General features: G+C 37.4%; 1 protein-coding gene across 1 annotated transcript in view; it reads right to left on the bottom strand.

Annotated features, from left to right (window-relative positions):
• Positions 1-19,459, bottom strand: part of LOC114031461 (AT-rich interactive domain-containing protein 1B-like) — a 550,161-nt gene that overhangs the window by 360,850 nt on the left and 169,852 nt on the right.

Here is a 19,459-nt window from a genome sequence, read left to right as displayed (position 1 = left end):
AATTATCACAAGTTTTAATTCAGGGTGAATATATTTTCACTGCATGTTAAACTTGCAAAAAAAAATGTTCTCCCATGTAAAGCTTGCTAAGTCTTGGGGAGGGGGGGATGTTCTCTAATAGGATATAATATTTCCTTCTGGGAGAGGATTTCTTAAGTTTTCACTCTTTTTCAAGCTTCCAGTGCTTCCTCCTATTTTCCTAAAATCAGGTTCTCCAAAGTGATGGTTATTTACTTGACAACTGACAAGAAAGATTCCTCCCTTTCTCATCACAAAAATAATATATTTTTGTATATATGAGAGTAAATATATAGATATATATATAGTATATATGAGTATATATAATATATAGTATATATAAGAGTAAATATATAGAGAAATATGATTTACATGGTGTTCTCATCGCTAAATAGAAAATAAAAGCTGCTGAGATTTCTGAAGTGCTTAAAGGTTTACATAAGACTTTCATACTACAACCTCGTAGGGTATATAGTGCAAGAATAGAGTATAGTATAATGGTAAGAACTCTGACCTCGAAAGAAATTTAAATTCAAATTCTGTGTCCGATAACAGCCATAGGACCCTAGAAAAGTCACTTAATATTTATGCCTCAAGAGTCCCCATTTGCAAATTGGGAATACTACTACCTACAGACCTTTTCAATGGATTGCTTTCAAAAACAAATGAAAATAGAATGAATAAAGTGCCTAGCAAACCTAAATGCCAATAATTACAATAAGTATCCCCATTTTACGGATAAGAAAACTTAGGCTCACTGAGGTGATGAGACTAGCTAGACAGAAGGTCAGTTTCAGAGTCCACACTGGAACCTAGGTTTTCTGATTCCACATTTATTCTTTGTTTTCCATTTCAACATGCTATCTCTTCAATGAGTTTTGGATTTTCATTTAAGAATGAAGTCGTCCACCCTCAACTCACCTAAACTTGGATCTTCCACATACCCCCATCCTCTTCCATATACAGCAGGGATACCAATCCCAGTTAGTCAATCAAACAACAAATGCAGTATGGTTTAAGCCCCCTGACTGAGCTACCTCTCTCCCCCAATTCCTTGACATGAGAAAGAAAAGCAGATTCTACTGCATGTACAAAACCGTCACAGATCCTAGAAGCTGAGCTTAACAGGCAGAGGTCTGTCCTCACGGTTTCCCTTTCAGACTCTATCGATGGGCAACCTGGATTGCACAGGAGTCTACTACCCTTCAGGTTATTTGATTCTTGGAATAGAGCCCAGGAAACCTAACAAGCTGGCATTTGCTATGATGCGCTGTGTGGGAGGTTCCTGGAGCAGTGTGCACCACAAAAGATAATTGGATCGCCTTTTCCAGTATCTCAGAAAGGGGGGTAGGGGGAACGATACTGATGAGGGCGAGAATCTGAGGCCTGAGGTAAAGGGACACCAATTCCAGAAAGGCCAGGGAGGAAAACAGAATATGGTGATAGAAGGCAGAGAAGCAACAGTGTTCTAGGAATTAGGTCTGAGCTTGCCACTCTATGACCTAGAAATGGCAGATGCTGACATACTAGCAGCTGTGTTTGAAAAACAGCGAGGTGGAGGGCAAGCGGGAACTTAAAAAAAGACTTCCTGCATTAAGGTAGTTTTTTCCTTGCCACAGATTAAAAAATACTGACTCTCCGCTGTCAGTTTCTAAAGAAGCAGAGTGGGATGCACATAGAAACTAGATACAAAACAACCTATTAAGCCCAGGTGTTAGTCCGTGAAAGAATAGCTTATGAAAAAAAAAATGTTTAAAAGAAGAGAAAATATGATAAAACAAACACTAAGTAAACAAGCATTTTGTAAATCGATAGTGAATGTCTTTTTAATCCAACTAGACTGTTGTGCTCAATTAGTTACTCCTTCAGTCTTACTTAATTTAAAAAAAAAAAAAAAGACCTGGTTCTTGCTTTGGTGATCTTTTCCTTAATCTCAAAAGCAAGTGTAATGTGAAGATAAAAACAACTGATAATTGTTTTATTCATGTTGAATTGTAGAAAAAAGTTAGTGAAACCAAGTTCACTCTAAGACTCTCAATCCAGAATCTATTATACCACACTTCACCTCTAACTCAAAAATGTTTAAATGTCCACTCGTGCCTCTTTTATCGGTTTCCTGAAACAATAACCTGAAAGAGAAAAGGTTTCTCACAGCAAGGTATATACTTTGACATACTATGCACTTATTTTTTCTGGAATTCAACAAGACTAGCCACAACACAAATAATAAGTGGGTGAAGAATGCCAACTTTTCAGATTATGATAATATAGTCGGGCTGGATAAACTACCCAATTTATTCGAATGCACCTTGGGATGCACGTGGACAGCGAGCACAGTCAGAATTTAATAGGAAGGGAGGATAGGCTGAGCTGCCTTTGAGAAAATGGTGCAGTGCACCCTAAAACACCAGGTATCATCTTGCTGACAAAAGGTCCATCTTTTAAACAACTTGATTGATACATCATGCAATGCCACGGACTCCTAAAAGCCGAGGTGTGCAAAGGGCAACAGAGAGACTTGTTATTAAGATAATAAGGCTTTAGCATACCAAAACTGTGCAAGGGAAGATATAAAAGTAGGTTATCAAATGGCAGCTATGGCAAAAGATAGTGAATGGGCAGCTCACATATAGCACTAGCATCCATGAAACGGCAAGAGAACTAGGGGAACGTCCTCAGTACAACAGACAGACTTCCCACCACCGCTACCCAAAAGCAATGAGGGATTTAAAGAAAGATACAGGCAAGAGTTGGAGGGCTGCACTTTAAGGCAATACCTACAATGATAAAATACATCCCACATTTCAAAGTGCACATTAGTGGGGGTAGCTAGGTGGTTCAGTTGATAGAGCACACTGGCTCTGGAATCAGAAGGACCTGAGTTCAAACCTGGCCTCAGACACATAACATACACTAGCTGTGTGACTCTGGGCAAGTCACTTAACCCCAAATGCCCCACCAAATAAAAAAAAAAGTGCACATTGGTTGTCTTTTTAAACATTTATATTTTAGATCAAAGTACTATATGACCCAAAGGAAATTTTTATGCTCTTTTCAACATTAAAACTACTTACCACAGGTAGCCAAAGGACTGTGAATTAAATCTTTCTTTTTTCACAAGGAGGTATTAGCTAGAGCTCAGGTCTAACCATGGTCTTTGTGGCACTTCCAAAACTGTTCTGCTTGAACTTCAAGTAAAAGAGATTAAATGAGCTACCACTTCCTCCACCCCCCTCTATACACCCCCCCCCCCACAAAAAAAGAAATCTCAGAAGCCATAAAAGCAGAGATTAGAACTTCAACACTAGGATTCTTAAGTGATCTCATAAATATTGAATTAAGGTCCCTTTTGTCAACAAGACTTTATTAAAAAGGATCTTGCCTCTACAAAGCTTTACAATCCACAATGAGGCTCCAAACATAACACTTAAGGTCTCATGAGAAAAACAAGAGGCAACATCAACATGTAGTCCTATGAAATACGGATAGAATCCTGACTTGGCTAAAAGAAAACCAAAACATTTATTATAGCAAAATTTATTCATCTAACAATCCCTTTATGAAGCCTCGACTGTGTTCAAAGCACTGTACTAGGCACTGTAGCCGATTCAAAGTTTTAGACAGTCCCTTCCTGCAAGAAGGTTTGATTGGAAAAGAGGGATAAGACACCAACACAGTTTTAATACCTAAAATTACAACCAAATCACACTGGATAAGAATGCACGGTCTGCACTGATGGAAGGAATAACCAAACTCCTAACGGATCGATTTAATTATCTAAACAGATGGAAATTTGTATGAAAAGGGTTTCAAACAAACCACTATACGAAGTAGAAGCAGAAAATAGGATTGTGGATTTAAGTATATCAGGAAAGGCTTCCGGGAGAAAGTAAGTAGTGTTTGAGCTAGGCTTTAAAGAAGCGGTAGGGATTGATGGGTGACAGAGGGAAGACGTCTCAGGCATGGGCAACAATGAAAAAGGCACGAAAGGAAAAGAACGTAGAGCAAGTTCAGCAGGCAAAATGTGATCCACCTTGATCTGGAGAGAAGTAAAATTAAATATGATTGGAGAGAAGAGGGATGGTATCAAATTGTGAAAGATGTAAAAAGCCAGACAGAAATTTGAAATTTACTACAGGAATTCACTGAAGATTCTGAGAAGAATTATTATTACTCTACACAGGAGTTCTGTGACTATGCAATAGCAATGTGATCTATGGGAAAGAAAGATAATTCTGCCAGCATTATGCTGTGAAAAAACAAAATCAGCATCAAATTAGAAGAAAGCTTACAAAGTAAGAAGTCAAACAATTAGTAGAGCAATAAGAAGACAGTCAAATGAACAGTCTATGAAAGCTCAACAACCAGATTTTTTTTGAATGTTCCAAATCAGTAATAAGAAGGAAAATACAAATTAAAATACCTCTAAGGTTCCACTCATCAGAATGGCAACAATAACAAATGATAACTATAACAATTGTTGGAGATGCTGTTGAAGGACAAACATATTAATGCACCGCTGACAGGGCTGTGGAGCTGTCCAAACACTCTCAAAAGCAATTTAGAACCATACCCAAAAGTCATAAAACTGCCCGTAACAGCAATACCACTGTTAAGCATACACTTCAGTATAGAGAGAAAAGAAAAGAAGAGAAAATAAAAGGAAAACTTTTGAAGAACACTTTTATTATGGTGTCAGGCAGAAAATGAGGGGGTGGTCAACAGAGGTAAAGGATGAGGAGAGATAGATGATAAAGAAGGGGAAGACTACTGGATTCAGCAATGAAAAGATCACTGGTTGTGTTATATTCAAAAACGTTAGGCCACTGGTGATCCAACTTTCAGTAGAGCAGACAGAACAGGAGCTCAATTTACAACTAGTTGGGTAGAGAATAAATCTGAGAAAATGGAAGATTGCAGCGTCCATGGCTTTTTCTCCCACGAAACTTAACAATAAGAGGAAGAAAGGAGAAAGAATAATGACCTCTTAATGGCCAAATCTAATGACCTTTCTCAATCCTCATTCTTCTTGACCTCTTGATAGTCTCCAATACTGTTTTTATGTCGCTCTCTTCTTCAGGAGCCTCTCTTCTCTTAAGTTTTCAGGACAATGGTGTATTCTGGTGCTGCTGCTACCAGTGTGAACACTTGGGTCTTTGACATCTTTGCTGGATATGCTCCTAGGTCTTATTCACTAATCCTGCATGTCCCCCTAAGGTTTTGCATTCAGCACTCTTCTATACTGTCTCTTGTGGTGATCTCTTTACCTCTCATGGGTTCAATTATCATCTATATGCAGATGATTTTCAGATTTATGTCTCGCCCTAATTGCTCCCCTGAGGTCCAGTCTCATATCACCAACCACCTCTTGGACATCTTATACTGGATATCCCCTAAGACATCAAAAGATCAACATAGCCAAAAAATATTACTACCTTTTCCCCTCCAAACCTTTCTGACTTCCTAACATTCTTATTACTGTCAAGGTACTAACCATCCTGAAATAATCCATGTTCTTGGTGTCATCATTGACTCCTCTCTCACTCAAGCCCCATGTATCCTATCTACTGTAAAGTAAATCAATCAGTATTTATTAAGCACCTACCATACTCGAGGCACTATGCTAAGGGATGGGGATACAAAAAGAGTCAAAAGACAATCCCTGCCATCAGGGAGGTTACGATCTAATAGGGGAGTCAACGACAAACTAATATATCCAAAGCAAGCTATATTTAGGATAAAAAGGAAATAATTAACAAAGGAAAGGCTTCTTAGGAAAGGTAAGATTTTATATAGGATTTAAAGGAAGCCAGAGAGGTCAGCAGTCAGAACAGAAGAGGGAAAGCATTCCAGGCATGGGGGACAGACAGAGAGAATTCCCAGAGCGAAACGATAGCATATTTTGCTCAAGAAACAGCCAGGAGGCCAATGTTGTTGTATCGAAGACTACGTGCAAATGAGTAAGGCGTAAGAAGACTGGAATGGTAGGAGGGGGATAGGATATGAATGGTTTAAGTCTTTTTGTTTTTATATTCACAGCATATCTTATATATGTTTTCTCTCATTACATAGCCTCCAACAGAGTGCAAGCCCTCATCATCTCACACCTAGGGGATTGCAAAAGCCCTCGGGCTCAGCTCCCTGCCTCAAGTCTCTCCTCACTTCAATCTAATCTACACTCAGATATAAAATGCTTTGCCTACCTGGAAAGACTTACATGAACTGATGCTGAGTAAAGTGAGCAGAACTAGGAGAACATTGTACACAGTAAGAGTAACATTGTGCGATGATCAACTATGATCACCTTAGCTCTTCTCAGCAATACAATGATCCAAGACAATTCTAAAAGACTCATGATGGGAAATGCAATCCACATCCAGAGAAAGAACTGATGGAGTCTGGTGCAGATCGGAAGCTTACTATTTTCACTTTTTTTCTTTGTTTTTTCATTTTTTTCCTCTTTTGTTCTGTCACTTCTTTTACAACATGACAATATGAAATATGTTTCACATGACTGCACATGTATAACCAATATCAGATTGCTTGCTGTCTTGGAGAAGGGGGAGGGCAGGAAGGGAGAAAAATTTGGAACTCAAAATCTTTCCAAATTTAGCCCTGTCCTACCTTTCTGGTCTTCTTATACTTCTCTGTATATTCTTTGCAATCTAGCAATATTGAACTTTACTAGTTCCTCTTTCCTGCTCTTAGATTTCCTTCTAGTAACAGTCTGTGTGTGTGTGTGTGTGCGCACGCGCGTGTGTGCATCTATGTCTATGTTTATCTGCATGTTGCCTTCCGAACCATTAAAATGTGAGATCCTTGAGTGTAGAGAGTATTTTCAATTTCATTATATTCTCAGCACTTAGCCATATGATTGGCTCATACTCTGTGCTTAAAAAGTACTGGTTTACTAACTAACTGGTCCTACAGTTAATCATGAGATCACTAAAGTTTACTGGGTAGGATACATGACATGGGATAAGCTGCACTTTAGGGAAACCAAAATATACACAAATCAGACAAAGATATACTAGGACCATGGGTGTATGAGTGGTGAGAAGTGGGGATTATATATATGAAAGAAAAGTATCTTTTATGGTAACAAGGAAAGGCAAGATTTAGACTGGATATGTGCCCTGGTCATTCAATCCAAAACCTATTATTTCTACATTTGCAATGCCTCTTATATGTTTGCCTCAGTTTCCTTATCTATAAAACGGGGACAATAATAGAATTTTTCTTCCAGAGTTTGTTGCTGAGGATCAAATGAGATGATAATTGCAAAGCTCTTAGCACAGTGTCTAGCACATAGTAAGTGCTATATAAATATTAGCTACCACCACCATCATCATCTTCATCTATCCCTTTCTCTTTTCCTACTGCCATCTCTCCAATCTGAGATGTCTAGTTGGCCTAAGTACAATAGTTTCTCAATCGGATTTGGTGCCTTCACTTTCTCTGTCATTCTGATTCATCCCAACATACTGTTGCCAGAACCATATTTCTAAAGAGCATGACATCATCTACCACCTTACTCAATTAAAAACTTTCCAATGGTTACTTAATACCTACAAAATGAAGCTTAAGTTCTTCATGCACATCAAAATTCTCTCTAATTTGGCCCCATCCTACTTTCTTAGCTTTATTTCTCACAATGTGGGATACTGAAAATAATGGAGAATCTCAAGCCACAAGAACCTGGGTTCAAATCCTCAACTCTGACACTGACTAGCTGTGGGATCTCAGAAAAGTCATTTAATCACTATGTATCCTGTTTGTCCATCCATACAATAGGGGAGATAATGTTTATACCATCTACCTGGCAGGGTTGTTGTGATAGAGGGACACTACAAAGTTTTGAAAACACATACACACATACCTATGTTACATTTTCCCTCACAATGCTCTGTCTACCTCTCTCCCTCTGGGCCACGTGGACCAGATGTCACCCATCTCACCCATCTCACCAATTCCTCAAGTCTCAGGTCTTGGGTCAGCTCCTCTAATAAGTCTTCTGTTACCTCCCAAACATAAGGGCCTGTAACAACCACACAGCACTCTGTGCTTTTATTATTGTACTTTCACAATACACTTGGTCACAACGTATGCATATCATGTGCCCCTCATTACACCAACAATGACATGAAAGCAGGCTTTTCCACACAGCACCTAGCACTTTGACATATACTTAACAGATGCTCAGAAAATAACTATTAAAGGAATAAACCCATCATATGATATATCTTATATGTGCAAACTGAACGAGAATTGTTTTTATTATCACAGAATAAGCATTTACATAGACGCCATTATATCCCAATGCTGTGCTAAACACTTTACAAATATTTCCTCATTTAATACAACAACCCTGTGGGGTAGGTGCTGTAACCCCAATTTTACAGTTTACAGAAGCAAAAAGAGGTAGTGACCTTCCCAGGATCATAAAGCTAGCAAGTATCTGAGGACAGGCTTGAATTCATTTCTTCCTGACTCAATTCCCACACTCTATCCATTGTGCAACCCAGCTGCCTCTGGGGAAGTTTATGCCTGTTCTGAGACATCGGTAAGTAAGACAGCAAACAGAGTTAAGTCTAGATTTCTCTCTTCTGCTATCAATGTACCTGAAAGCAAAGATACAGTAGGTAATGAAAGTTAGTACGTTTAAAAGACAGTGATAAGAAGAAATTCTTCATATACAACAAAATATTTGTAGTACCACTTTATGTGATAGCAAAGAATTGGAAACAAAGTAGATAGAATTGGGCCGAGAAATGGCTAAACAAATTGTGGTACATGAATGTAATGAAATACTATTGTATGGTAAGAAATGATAGATGTAATTAATATAGAGAAACACAAAAGACCTACATGAACTGATGCAGAGTAAACAGAGCTAAGAAAACAAGATCTACAACAATGTAAACAGAAAACCACATATATAAAAAAAGTGAATGTTGTAAAATTATAAAGAACAGGAGATAAGAGAAGACATTCACTCTTCACTTCTTTACAGCAGTTGAGGTTCACAAGTGTACATTGCCTGCATTTTCAGGATTTGGGGATGCACAGTTATTCCTTCTACATCGCAGCTTTCCCCATCACAGTTTCAATATGTCACAGGTCAGAATAAGAAATTAAATGGGAATTTGGGGGAGTTTTGCAGAAGCCACAAACAACATGCAAAGGCCAGCAGATAACACAGAGCTTACGTCCAAATACTTAACACAAATTATACAATAAGGCACTGTAAATACCTCATAAAAGAAAAAGAAAAAAAATCAGACTTCTCTGGTATGGAGAGCCAAAATATTTTACAGGGATTTTCCAGATCACAGGGGTGCCACACCTCTAAACCCCCACAATATGGAGGGGAAAAACTGTACTGATCAGTACTACCTTTTTTCTTTCTTTTTTGTTTGAAAAAAAATTATTTTATATTATTATATTTTTATCCCAAAAACATGGGATAGCTCTCTTGAAGGGAGAGAGTTGTAGGATTGGGGTGGGGAGGTTATGGAGATGTTAAAAGGCGGGGAGGTTATGGTGATGTTAAAAAAGATATCAATAAAAATGGGTTTAATGTTTTTTTAAAATTACAACGGTGATAATTTTCTAGAGATGTTTTCCTGTTGCTGGGGGCCTAAGACTCCTTTCCTAGAACACAGACCAGGCAAATTTAAAGGCAAGTTCCATATGAGCAGCTCTGAGTTTATCATGGAAAGAATGAAAGCTCAATAAATTAATTAGAAACTTGTCCAGTAATACAAGTCACCCAAACCAGGTTTGTCTTATTAAAAGGGGGATATCTGGCCACATTTTTAAATTCTGCTATATTGAAATCTTTATCCTACTTCACCCTTTCCCATAAACTATATCATACTTTACAGGTTCTTCATAATTCTATGATCCAGACAGTATTCTTAAAAAATACCCTTTTAAAAGTACCAATACATTCTAGAAATATCTAATTTTATTAAGAATATTTAACATTGCACAGGTATTCAAACTGAGGTGTTACACTTAAGAACCATACCAAAGGGGCAGCTAGGTGGCACAGTGAAAAGAGCTCTGGCCTTGAAGTCAGGAGGACCCGAGTTCAAACGCAGCCTCAGACTCTTAACACTTACTAGCTGTGTGACCCTATTTGCCTTACTTCTTCATCTGTAAAATGAGCAGGAGAAGGAAATGTCAAACTACTCCAGGATCTTTGCCAAGAAGACCCCAAATGGGGTCACAAAGAGTCAGACACCACTGAAACGACTGAACAACAATAGCACACAATATTGAGTAAAGCATGAAGAATTTTTAAAGAAAATAGGTCTGCTAGTTAAATTTATCTGGAAGGGCTTCCTAGCAGACACAAATTCTGAACTAGGTCTTGTAAGAAGGGGAAGGGAAAAGGAAAGGAGAAGGAACGAGCATTTATTTATTTTTTCCAGAACTGCAATCCAAATTTAATAAATTTCAATTAACATCTATGTGCAAAGCACTGTACTGAATGTGATGAAGGCTCTGGGCTTATATTGGGGTCCCCATTGGCCAGCTACCACTTCTCCCTTCAATAGCTGAGTGTAGTTTTTTAGCCCCCACTTCTGTGCTTCTCCCACTGCTTATCAATTAGACAACCAGATTTCATTAGCTTTTAGAAAGAGGTAAGAACAACTGGTAACAAAACATCCCTTTACACCTAGGGCTCTCACTCCCACCAGTGCACAGAGACTCCAGGGAAGGTAAGTTCAAGCTTAGAATAAAGAAGGTGACCCTGAGGAGAACTTCTGCTTGGAAGTCCTTTTCTCTCCTTCTTGGAGCCCTCAAGAAAATCCCCTTAAGCATGCCGCAGCTTTCTACTGGGCTTCCTGTAAGGTCCAGAAACTGTCTTTCCTCTATGTGTCTATTTGCCTTGGTTCCCAATGAAGAGACTGGCCTCAGAGGAACAAGTATTTATTAAACCTCTACTGAGTGCCAGGCACTGAAACCCTGAATGACAGTAAGTGCTATTGTTATGCTCATTTTCAGATAAGGAAACTGAGGAAATGTGAGTTTAAGTAACTTGTCCAGGATCATAGCTTATAAAGCGTCTGAAGCTGGATCTGAATGCAGGTTTTCCTGAATCCAGGTCCAGCATACTACCTGCTTACATAGGAAATGAGAGAGTGATAGATATCCAGAATTCTGAACCACTTTTATTTTTCAAGCTGGGATATAGTTGATCAAACTAAAATGAATTTATCCTCAAGTTTTAATATCACAAATCTTCCAACCTCTACAAATGAAAAAAACAATGTTTTCCTACTCAGTACTGCTTTGGAATTTCTTTGAACTTCTGGATCATGCCCCTACCAAGGTTCTTTCCCTACCCCTATACAGCTTCCTTTTATATGTTCTCTTCCCCCACTAAACTGTAAGCTCCTAGAGGGCAAGAACCATCTTCTTATTCCTATCGGTATGCCCAGAGGTTAGCACAGTGCCTGCCAAGTACTAAGAGCTTAATAAATGTCTATTGACCAACTATGACATTATTTCAAAACCTCTGGAAAAGCCTTCAGGTGGTCACAAGACCAAATAATCATTTCTACCATTTGAAAGGACTAGTTTTCAGGAGAATTTTTATTTCTGCTCTATAGAAAAAGCTTAGACCAGACAACCTGAAAACCATTACCAGTCCTACCTACACAAATTCTAATGACAGCAGCAATGTAGCTGTTCTCTTTCCTCCAAATTTATGGACACTCTACTGAGTTCTACAGGATCACAAAGTTCAAGGTGTCATCTTAATATTTTATTTAAAGTAAAATAAGCACAGCTTATTTTTAGTCCTTAAAAATTTCTCATGAGGAAACAATCAAAACAGAAATTGCTGTTCAGATCATCTTCTACCACTATCATGTCAACATTCACTTGCCCAGATATTTAATCTTAAAATAACATTAAAATTAGCACAATCAGTAATAATAGCAATAGGGGCAATTAGGTAGTGCAGTGGATAGAGCACTGGCCCTGGAGTCAGGAGGACCTGAGTTCAAATCCTGCCTCAGACACAACACTCACTAGCTGTGTGACTCTGGGCAGGTCACTTAACCCCAATTGTCTCACCAAAAAAAAGAAAAAAGTAATAATAGGAATAAACACCACCACCATATACTTTGTTCATAATATTGAAAATATACCATGTAGACCCAAGTGTAATGAAAAGATTAGAGTATCGGATGTCAACATGGAGGAAAATGTTCTCCCTTTAAAACACCAAAACACAATAATGCTAAGGATAACTGATATAAAATATGGTATTTTTTCAGAGATCATCTGAGCTACCAAAAGATAAAAACACCAATGAATCCTCCAATAGGCAAATTATGTGTTTATTTACTTTATGTGAAGCACTCACAACTTGTATGCCCCCCTCCAAAAAAAAAATACACTTACAAAAAAACAAAAACAATACATTAGATGAAGAGCAAAAAAGGTATGTCAAAACATACCACAGGTATAAAGAGCAACTTATTATTAATGCAATAATGGCTCTTTTAACTGACTCTCACAAAGACTTGAACTCAGTTCAGTACTCGTAGCTTGTTCATGTATTACAAATACACAAAACAGACCCCAGTATAGTGAGGTACACATGGAAAACCCTTCTGTATTTAAAACACGCCACAACCAATGCACAATGTGGGATTTGTCACTGGGGTAACCGACACCCATTATGCATATGTCTAGCCTTAAATACATTCAAAAACAGAGCTAAACATAGCTCCAGTGTTAAAGAGGGAATCAAACCAAAATATCTCAATAAGCACTAAGCAGTAGATGTGTAGTTAGATGATATCAAGCTATATGGTTACACACCTGAAAACAGCTTTTTCATCTCTTGCAATCTTCCTCCAAATAACATAAAAATGTAATTTGGATCTGTTAAGTGTAAATTTCTTAACACAGACCAAGGAAAGATAAAGACACAAAGTTTCAAACCTAAATGCAGAATCAAGGAGAATCAAAGGCCAAATGGGCGTAGCTTACAAATACATTAGGACTCCTTGAGGCAGGATAAACTGATCATAAAGCTATATCAGCCATGGTTGAATATGTTAAAAGACTTATTGGAATCCTGAAATCAAAGCTTAATGGGAAGAACATGTGAAAAGCAATTAACACCTACACAATACCAGTCTTCATTTGTTTCATTCAATAAATATTTGTTTGTTGGAAAGTATCCCAACAAAACAACATAAAATATTAACATACTACAGGGCTCATCACCCAAAGGCACTTTGCTTCAACTTTGTTTCAACAAAGAAAGTTGAACACTTCCTCACCAAAAAAAAAAAAAGGGAGGGGGAGGGGGGGAGAACTAGAGAGCAAAAAAAAAAATCCTAGGAGCACACAATAAGAAATTCAAAAATCCACTGGAATACTTTTGCAACAAGAAGATTTCACTTCACCAGGCAAGAATAAAGGCTGACATCAATTATACTATATTGGGTTTGTCAAATATACTTCAGTGATTTCCCTCCAGAAAGAGCACATGGAATGGCTGGGATCAAACATAAGAATGTAAAGGCAGTTGAGAGGCAATAGCCTTTCAAACTCGGCAAATAACATGTAAACAGAAGACCAAACAGACAGTTGAGTTGTGCATATTTCTTAGGGGAAGTCAGAGATTTATGATGGCAATTGGAAGACCAAACAAATAGTTGAGTTGTGCATATTTCTTAGGGGAAGTTAGAGATTTATGATGGCAATTGGGGACAGTTCATCACCACTAGAATTATAGAAGAGATGTCTTCTTAAGTAAACCGAAATTCACAATCAATGCCAATTATTCAAGGGAATGGTAAAAAGAAAAATACATACTGATACAGGATACACAAATTTAGCACCTCTTGAATTCTCATCAAGGTGGCAGTTGGTATTACACCATCAGAAGCTTGTCTATCCTTGAAACATCACAAATCCCAATACCACAAATATAAATCTCAAAAAAATCCTTTAGAACTCAATAAATTTCACAGAAAGAGGAATTTAAGACCAAGTTGCTATCAACAATTACCTGGATTTAACATTTATCCATGAAACATAAGATCAATCTTTTTAAAATATACTTCCATATCAAACATTCCTAACCTCCAAGGAAGAAAAGCTTGAAAATGTAGAAACCTAGAAGAGGATATCAAAATCATGTGGGAACAAATCATTCCTGCGGACTCACCTACTTGTAGAATTTTACCAAGGATATAAGCGTATGGTAAGCCTTTCAATAAGACTGCAGAAGATGACTTTATACCCTAATTCTTATGTTCAACTCCAACAGGCAGCAATTTTATTTGCTTGTGTAACAATCCATAGAAAATTAAAAATAAAAGAATAATTCAACAATAGTGACTTATCTGAAAATCTTTTTATCACAACTCCACTGAAAAGATGAGAAATTTCATGTTAACAATAATAATCACAATAAAAATAATAAACTTTCATTTCTATGGCATTTAACAATTTACATAGTAATAATATGGATTTAGGGGAAAAAAACTCAACCCAAGAAGATCCAAAGCACCACAAAATAGTGAATCAAACTACAAATATATTGCTAGAGGAAATAGTTTTTTCCTTAAGTGAACAAACAATAAATATTTATTCAATGAAAGATTTGTTCCTACATATTCCACTTTGAGCAAAATGCTAAACAGTATATTAAAGAAACATATATGCACTTAAGGTATTTTGTTATAATTAACTTGAAAGATAAACTCTATATTATGCTTTAATATCAGTAAGCCACCAAATAATTATAACATTTAAAATCATCTATCAATACATTAGTTTCTCAATCTGTGTCATTTCTAAATATAGAAGGGAAATTATTTAAAGTTATACATTTGGTTTAAAATATTAAAAGAAACACATATAATTTTTAAAATAGAGCAATAAAGATATTCTGTCAACATAAAAATGCAGCATCCATTACTCATTTTGTGTTAAAGAAAACTATACTTAAATTGTCAGTTAATTACCAAGCCTGATGGGTAAAATATACTCAACACCCATTCAAAATATAATCTATCATTTGCATATTACAGCATAATAGAGCAGTAGTGATGTCCTCAGTAAAAACAGGTGGTCATAGGAACAAGTAATTATAACAGTCACTACAAAAATACCCCTAAACTAAACCTTACATAACTGCTTAACAAGTTGTGAGCATCTCGAAGAAATAAGGCAACAAATCCCAAAACCAGGAAGATAGCCCACAGACAACTCTAAACAACAAGCATTTAAAAAAAAAAAAAGTTTTCTATACAGTCTCTTAAGTTAGATAAGCCTTACACATACTGCTGGACTTCTCTGAGACCCTATGTAACAAGGATATTATATTGTAAGCAGGTTTTCTGTTGACTTTTAGGAATATATGACTAATCATAGACCCTTCACATGATAATACAAATACTCAAGGCCAGACATAATCGTTTTCAAAGTCTCCTACAATATAGTGATGTTTGTAATGATGACCCTAAGGCACATGAGATCCTGAACTACCCTCTAAATTACCAAAGACTGAATTATTTTCAGCTTAATTTTAAGAGTGTAATTCTTATTGCAATGAACTGAAATTCACAAGGCTTGGTTTTAAGTCTTAATCTATTTATTAATTATGCCTAAGCACTGCTTGTGGAGGTCATTTCAATGAAAACAAGTAGTTCTTTCTCTTTGGTTAACACCCTCAGTTCATACTTGATTCAAACATTATTGGTTTGAGTGGATTTTCTGTGTTTTTATAAAAGAAGTAGGATGGTTTGGTGAAAACAGCAATGAAGGGGCAGCTGGGTGGCACAGTGGATAGAGCACCGGCCCTAAAGTCAGGAGGACCTGAGTTCAAATCGGGCCTCATACCAAACACTTGACACTTACTAGCTGTGTGACCCTGGGCAAGTCACTTAACCCCAATTGCCTTTAAAAAAAAAAAAGGAAGAAAAGAAAAAAAAGAAAAGAAAACAGCAATGAATTTGGAGTCCCAAGAAGAGCAAAGCCTTTCTATGCCTATCATTCAAAAACTCTGACCCTAAGTGAATCACATAACCTCTTGGACCTTCTAAATCTGTAAAAGAATGATAATAAAGTGTATAGTACCTATATGTCAAAGTGTTATAAAATTAAAAAAAGGTTTTTTTAATAACTTAAATTGTTACATAAATGTGAGCTGTTATTCACTGAGATCATCATCCATCTATTTTGCCTCTTGTTACCTGCTTGGGCAGCTAGGTGACACAGTGAATGGAGTGCAGGGTCTGGAGGCAGGAAGACCTGACTTCAAATCTGGCCTCAGACGCTTACTAACTTATGTGACCCAAAACAAGTCAATCAACCCTGTTTACCTCAGTCTCCTCATCTGTAAAATGAGCTAGAGAAAGAAATAGCAAACCACTCCAGCATCTTTGCCAAGAAAACCCCAAATGAGGTCATGAAGAGTCAGATGTGACTGAACAACAACAAGGTTACCTGCTTTCAGGGTTATCACTTTCTTTATCCCATAAATTTATTTTCCTATTAGCTTCTAATGTTCACATGGACTATTTGTGCCTGACTGTAGTAGAGCCTTTTGAGCTGGTATTGGTCTGATCAGTCACAGTCAGACACACTGTACCTTGACCCCTAACATAGTGATGTCATTATAGTCCTCTCAGAGAACGAAGGACAACAATCAATCAACCCTTGGATCCAATCCATCTGCCATATCTAGCAGATTGCCCCAACTTTCATCGCTTGCTACCCCCCTCTCTCTAATCTTCAATCTCTTTATCTACTGATTCCTTCCTTGGTATCTAGAAAGATACTGAAGCCTCGCTCATCCTTAAACACCAATGACCCTCATTACACACTTCCACGTCCACTAGTTCTCATACTGTATTTCTCCTAACTTCCTCATGCAAGCTTCTAGAAATAGCCATCTAATGTCTCTCCACTTCTCCTCTATCTCACCTCTAAACCTACTGTAATCTGGCTTCTCACCTCATCACACAGTTAAAAACACTCCCTCCAAAGTTACCAGTAATCTCTTAATTGACAAACCTCGGGGGAGCCTTTTCTTAATCCTCATCCTTCTTGACCTCTCAGGAGCACAAAACCTGTAGACCTCAATCTCTTCCCGGATGTTTTCTCCTATGTGGGTTTTTGTGACTCTGTTCTCTTGGTTTTCCTTCTACATGTCTAAGAATTAACACTGAACCAGAACCATTTAATGAAGACAATCAAAAGGAGTGATTACTTAACAAAATAAAAATGTAAGATTACTTTTAGAACGTTAATACTTAAAAAACAACTGAAGCAGTTGTTTGTTTATATGCCACTACATGATGAATGACATTGCCAGAAGCAACAGTGTGTTGATGAGGAAGTGCTTGCCTTTAAAAAAAACAAAAACAAAAACAAACGATGAAGAAACTTGAAAGGTTAAAAACAGCCACTTCATGTGCCAAATGACAATATCTAATGATCAATAAAACTATTCACCAATATAAGCCTTGGCAAAAGCATTTTCATTAATGGTTTTTATGAGGCACACAACTCAAATGCCAAAGAACATGAAATGACTGACATCACTCTGCTACCTATCTAGTAACCCAAGCAACTCTTTCCATTCTGTGCTTCCGAAACTTCACACATGGCCATAAGGAGGAAAAAAGAACAGGAATAATTTAGATGTGACCTCCAATGGAATTTTATTTTCTCTGAACTAAGTATGAGAATAATAAAGAAAACCTCTTCTGTATTTGGCATTACAAGTGGCAATAGCGTACATCTAAGTACAGCCATTCCTTACCAAAAGGAGACAGAAGTTGCTATCTGTCTTTCTTACAGGATCAATTAGTTGATCCAACAAATTTTTATTTAGTGACTGCTATGGGGTAAAGCACTAAGCTAGGTGCTATGGTGGACACAAGAAAAGAACAATATGGTTTCTAACTTACAAATCTACCATAGATCTCTATGCCCCACAAGGCCCTGCCCTTTACTTTGGTCCTCTAGACAATTTCAATCCAAGCTGGACCAGCTGTGCATGCCCCCTTCACTAGCATAAAATCCCTTCCACCACCTTTCAATTTATTCCACCAGTCAACACTGGAATTCTAAGGTGCCAAGTTGAGTTAAGCAGGACAGTTTTAAACTGTCTGGATCAGTGTACATATATTAGCAGAGGAGCATGAGAATTGCCACGTAAAGATCTATTTTACAAAATATAAATTAAGTAACTGCAATAGCAGACTGACCTCCAATTTACAGCGTAAACACATGAAACCAATAGCTCTGGCTTATCAAAAAACTACAGAATGTCAGAGTTAGAAAATTCCCTAGAAGTTCTCCAGATTAACCCCTAGCCGTGTGAATCCACTCTAAACAACTCAGAAAGTCAGTCATCTGAACACTGCTCTAGGGACAGGAATTTACCACCTCAAGAGGTGACATTCCATTCCTGGATATCTGTTATTAGTAAAAGTAGATGGAGATACAGAGGATCTTGGAATATAATTCCATGGAATCCTGGAGTTTTAAGGGATCTGAAAAGTCAGGATCAGAGAGGATGAGAACTTCAGATCATGAAAGAACCTAAGACGCAACTTGGTCCAGGGGCTTGTAAATTTTTTTTTATGTTATGGACCATTTTGGCCACTTGTAGACCCCCTTGTCAGAATAATGTTTTAAAACAAATAAAATTTTTAAAAAACGAGGTTACAAAGCAAATCAATTATATTAAAATCTAATTATCCAAAACAAAAAAAAAGTTCACAGATCAAAGCTTAAGAACCCCAGATCTAGTCTAAGATTTTACAGATCTCTCTGACCCTCTGATAAGTAAGTTGCCCGAGAGATCACAGAGATGAAATCTGAACCCAGTTCTTCTGACTCAAACTGCAGCAGTCCACATGGCCTCCCATCACTTACTGATAAACCCCCTCGACAACATCCAGTTTCTTTATGAATAGCCTCCCTGAACAGGAGCATCAGATTCACTGCACCAAGAGTCAGCTCATTCCATTTTCAGACAGCTGTAATTTTCGAATAGTTAGTTCTTCCTTCTACTAGCTCTTGTAACTTGGAAGAGACCTCGGAAACCTTCTAGTCCAGCCTACTAGGCTTCCATTTCATAGTAAATTTACATGTGACCCTTCCTTTAAGTGACCTCAACTTTATTTTGTAGCACTCATTAAAATATGACAACTATCAGACAGTTAATGCTCCCCTTGCTCATTCATTTGTCAGATTGTGTGAGGAGAGTGCTTTTCTAGTTCTGCCGTATCCTTATGGTGTAGCCTAGGTAAGACTTAAATCTCTTGGGCCTCAGTTTCTCTGCCTCGTTGCGATCTACCACACAATGACATCAAAATAAATATGAACATGGCACCCGAGGGAGGAACAATCATCTTTTGTCTGTTGTCATGACCATGTTATT

The sequence above is a fragment of the Vombatus ursinus genome, unplaced genomic scaffold (assembly GCF_900497805.2).
Source record: "Vombatus ursinus unplaced genomic scaffold, bare-nosed wombat genome assembly UNPS02015175.1, whole genome shotgun sequence".
Lineage (NCBI taxonomy): Eukaryota > Metazoa > Chordata > Mammalia > Diprotodontia > Vombatidae > Vombatus > Vombatus ursinus.
Note: the sequence above shows the minus strand (reverse complement) of the source record. Positions and strands in the feature narration are given on the sequence as shown.